General features: G+C 43.4%; 1 protein-coding gene across 3 annotated transcripts in view; it reads right to left on the bottom strand.

Moving 5' to 3' along the window:
- The window catches only part of ZFYVE27 (zinc finger FYVE-type containing 27), a 668,411-nt gene extending 666,590 nt beyond the window's left edge, over positions 1-1,821 (bottom strand). For 2 of the 3 annotated variants that reach the window (XM_042458800.1, XM_042458803.1), the window contains exon 1: positions 1,612-1,821. The gene's annotated coding sequence lies outside the window, so the exon portion shown is untranslated. Of the gene's footprint in view, positions 1-1,524 lie in introns of all 3 variants that reach the window. The other variant, XM_042458801.1, reaches the window with a different exon arrangement.
- Positions 1,822-4,984: the final 3,163 nt, after the last annotated feature.

Genomic DNA, 4,984 nt, shown 5'->3' with positions numbered 1-4,984 from the left:
GCCCAAAAAAACTATGGAGGCCAGCCATTAAAGCCTTCGGCTTCACAGTGTAGGCTGCATCTGCACTGCAGAATTAATGCAGTTTTACACCACTTTAACTGCCATAGCTCAATGCTATCGAATTCTGGGAACTGTAGTTAGTTGTGGCACCAGAGCTCTAAGATGGAGAAGGCTAAATGTTCCATAAATCTACAAATCCCAGAATTCCACTGCGTTGAGCCATGGCAATTAAAGCGTTCTCAAACTGGATTATTTCTGCAATGAGGATGCAGCTGTACTGAAGGACGGGTAAACTGGAGTGGCAGATAGTCCATCCTCATATTTAGGGCTGGATTAAGATGTGCTGAGGCCCTGAGCTATATCCAATTTAAGTGGCCCCAATGCATTACCAAAAACGTGTATCATCCTAAAAATTATATAAAAGTAGATTTTTTTTAATTTAAAAAAAAATACTGAGAGGCCCCTTATAATCATTTAACTTTGTGATTTATTAAACTTGCATGACAATCCAGTTCTGTTTGACTTGCTCAGCTATGATGATAACCTGCCCACCCCAGATGATCCCCAGCAAACACTATCAAAAGATGCCGGGGACTCCTGGAGCAGAAAGAAAACCAGGAGGGTGACCAGATCATATTCTGTATCTCAGTTGGGCATGAGCAATCCCATTGGCTGAATCACTCAGGATGGACCAAGACAGAGAAAGCCAACCACAGAGGAGGCACTCCTGCTCAACAAATGCATGCAGGAATAAAAAGAATAGAGCACAGAAGCCCATCCCTCTCAGGGCTCCTGAGCCAGGCTGCCTGGCCCAAAGGAATCCGGCAGATAAAGCTCCTCGCACAAGAGTCAGTGTGGTGTCGTGGTTTGCGCATCAGACTATAGCTAGGGAGACCAGGGTTCAAATCCCCACTTGAGTATAAAAACCCACTGGGTGACCTTGGGCAAGTCACACACTCTCAGCCTCAGAGGATGGCAATGGCAAGCCCCCTCTGAACAAACCTGTCAAGAAAATCCTATCATAGGTTCGCTTGGTTCGCTTTAGGGTGGCCATAAGTCATAAATGACTTGAGATGCATCTGCACTGGAGATATAATCTGGTTTGATGCCATGTCTAACAGCCATGGCTCATGGCCATGAAATTCTGAGTATTGTAGTTTATTGTGGCACCAGAGCTCTCCGTCAGAGAAGGCGAAACGTCACACAAAACTACAAATCCCAGCCTAAGAAAAACCTATGATTCTGGGAATTGTAGTTTGTCGTGGCACCAGAGCTCTCTGTCAGAGAAGGTTCAATGCCTCACAAAACTACAAATCCCAGCCTACAATTCTGGGAATGGCAGTTTGTTGTGGCACCAGAGCTCTGAGATGGCTAAACGTCTCACAAAACTACAATTCCCCGAATCCCAAAGCACTGAGCTATGGTGCCAAACTGGATTAGAGTATAAAAACCCACTTGGTCTGAGTCACACTCTCTCAGCCTCAGGAAATGGCCATGGCAAACCCCCCTCTGAAGAAACCTTACCAATACAACCCAATGGAAATGCCCTGGAGGCACACAACAACGGCGACAAGAACACCAAAGCTGCACCGCACCAGGAAATGTATTCACCTGCTGGATTTCCGCCTGCGTTTAAGGGCACAGCAGCCCTCCCTCAATAATAATAGTAATAATAACAACTCAGAGCTTAAGTGTAGGAGAGCCCTGCGATGCCAAAGACAGGGAAGGGCTCCCTGGGGCAGCAGGAGAGCCCTTTATGGGGCTGGCAAGGGTTCCAGGGGACGAGGAGGACCGAAAAACCCAACCTCTCCCTCGCACAGACCGGCCGAAGACGACGCGCATGCGCAGAAGCCCCACTGCGCAGCTCACGCTTTGCAGCAGCAGGCCAATGAAAACGCAGACAAAAATGGCCGCCATCGCGGCGTTCGACCTGCCTCGCAAAGGTTCCGCCTGCTATTGGTCAAGAAGCGCGTGACGTTGGCCTATCAGAGGCCGAGTTTTTGAGTGAAAACCGTTGGTTACGTTTTTTTAAGCTGAGGGAGGGAGCGAGCGAAGAGGAGGGCGGTTTTAGTCCTCTTCTTCTTAGCCTTGAGAGCCTCAGCGTAGTCACTGTTGTTGCTATTGCGTGCCTTATTGTTAATAATAATAAAATATCTAAAGTATCCACACATACGCAGATCTAAAAAACACATAATAATCCATAGTCATATTGACATTATTAATTGTTAATAATAATAATAATAATAATGAAGGCACATAACAACAATATATTATTATTATTATTTATTGTTGTGTGCAATTATTATTAATAATAATAACAATAAAACACAAATCTAAAAACACATAATAAAACATACTCATATTGACGTTGTTAATAAATAATAATAGACATTATTATCAATAATAAACATTATTATTTATTGTTGTTATTGCGTGACTTCATTATTATTATTATTAATACAAATATTTAAAATTTCCACACATACCTCTAAAAAACATAATAATCCATACTCATTTTGACATTAGTAATTAATAATATAAACTATTATTATTATTATTATTATTATTAAGCCATATTATTTATTGTTATTGCATGCCTTCATTTATTATTATTATTATTATTATTATTATTTAAAGATCTACAATATCAATACACAAATTATTTATTTATTTTGTAATGCTCAAAAGTGAAGAACAAAATGGAGCTGTAAGGCCGCAGGCCAAATGTGACAGGAGAAAGCTGAGATTTTAAGGTCATAACTAAAGCAAGGCCTGCTTTTTTCAGTTCTGACAACTTACCAAAATTGAATAAGCTGTTGTAACTAATTCCCAAATCCTGTTGTTGTAATGCCTTTATTACCTATGGATCCTGGGTTTTGTTTTCAGGGGAGCACTACAGTCTCTAGCGGAGAGTCTGAATCCCTTCCCCTGAACTGCAAATCCCAGGATTCCATAGAAGGAACCATGGCAGTTAAGATGAAGTCAAGTGCTATACTTATGTAGCGTGAAAGGCTCTTCAATGTAGCACTAGGAATGGTGAGGCACATAGGTAGTTTCTGGCTGTTATCATAGACATAGAGCTGGAAGAGACGCAAGGGCCATCCAGTCCAACCCTTCTGCCATGCAGGAAATCCAAATCAGGCATCCCGACAGAAGGCCATCCAGCCTCTGCTAAAGACCTCAAGGGGACAGTGGTTAGTTAAAATTACTAACAAGCATAAAGAAACCTAGAATATCTTCTTGCAGCTACTGCTAAACACTTTGAAAATTTTCCATCCATTGGCAAGATGAAGTAGGCAGCATACTTTAAAAGAATGAACATCAAACAAAAATCTTCAACTCACTCTAAGCTTTTACTGTTTGTACAAACCCCAGTGTTAAACAGTGACATGCATTGCCTCATGCGATGCTATATTATATGGGATGTGTATAGTGACATGAATAGGGATGTTGTTTTGTGCCTTCAAAGTCTACTCCAACTTATAGTAACCCTGTTTTAGGATTTTCTTGGCAAGATTTATTACAGACCAGGTTTGCCTCTGATGCTAAGAGAGTTCACTCAGGCGGGGTACAGACCGCCCTTTGCAGCGGTTTGCCGCCGCCGCGGAGGTCCCGAGGGAGCCGAGCCTTCAGACGGCGCGGCTCCCGCGCGGACCGAAAAAGAAGCTCCAAAATGGAGCTTCTTTTAGAGTCACGTTGTGACGTAGCGAGGCGCCAGGGGCGCACTCGCTACGTCATAAAGGCTGCGACACGTACGGACACTCAGCGTCCGATACGTAAAGGGGCGGCGCCCGTATGAACAGGGCGCCGCCATCCTGTCGTATTCAATACGTACTAGGGTTAGGGGGATGCGGAAGCACCGCCCCTTCCTAACCCGTACGTATTGTATACATACTATTTGGCAGTCTGTAACCCGCCTCAAGGAATTTCTGTGGCTTAGTGGGGATTCAAACTCTGATCTCCATTTAAGCGATTGCTGATCAGCTTATATGACCGTTGTCCCCATTGAAACCGGTTCCACCTACTGTGATCAGTTTCAATCACAATGAAGCGAGGCAAACGCAAAAAAACCCCGCTCTTTCCGACACTAGTTCTTTGGCGTTCTTTTAAAAGAATCTTTCTGAAGCGTGTTCAAAAGTGGGAACGACGGATCGAATCGCATCATTCTGAAGGGAGGGACAAGGGCAGAGGGCTGTTTACCATCCCTCCTCAGTTTGTGGTAGATCCACCATACCGCCCTCCAGCGCTGCCTTTGCGCTTGTGGTGTAACTAGGGGCGACATGATTTAAAAATAATAATAATAAGATTGATAGAAGATTTGATTCATCGATTTTGCAAGCTACTGTGCAATCAGTGAGCAAGTAGTTGCAAAACCAATGAATCAAATCGCCTATCAATTTATTTCTATCTATCTACTATATAATATAGTTTCCCAAGCTGTACTGCCCAGGCTGCCGCTATGTCACTGATGACGCAGAGATGATTGACATACATTTTGAAGCAGCACAAACAGTGAGAACGACAACATACCAAAAAGAAGCAAATACAAGAAGATAATGAAAAGATCCGCTTTCATAGTGGGAACGACGGACCTTTTGGAATCGATTTACCAACACGGAAGGCAAATCGCAAACTGGTTTAAATGTAAGTGGAAATGAGCACGAGGAGTCCTAGTCCAGTACACAAACCATAATAATGCTTCTAATAATGGATGGAGGGTGCATTTTTTCAACATGAAACCACAGGTGGGTCGGTCCAGAACAGGAATCTATTTTGCCAAAGGATCTAAAATAGAGCAGAGGAATAAAAGTAGGCATTGTGCATTCCTGAAAATACAGTGAACCCTTGTTATACGCTGGGGTTTGGTTCAAGATCCCCCGTGTATAACAAATCTGTGTATGCTCAAGTCCCATTCAATATAATGAGATAGCAACAGGGACGTAGCCAAGGGGGGGGGGTTTCTGGGGGTCCGGACCCCCCCCTT

Source organism: Sceloporus undulatus, chromosome 3, assembly GCF_019175285.1.
Source record: "Sceloporus undulatus isolate JIND9_A2432 ecotype Alabama chromosome 3, SceUnd_v1.1, whole genome shotgun sequence".
NCBI classification, from domain to species: domain Eukaryota; kingdom Metazoa; phylum Chordata; class Lepidosauria; order Squamata; family Phrynosomatidae; genus Sceloporus; species Sceloporus undulatus.
Note: the sequence above shows the minus strand (reverse complement) of the source record. Positions and strands in the feature narration are given on the sequence as shown.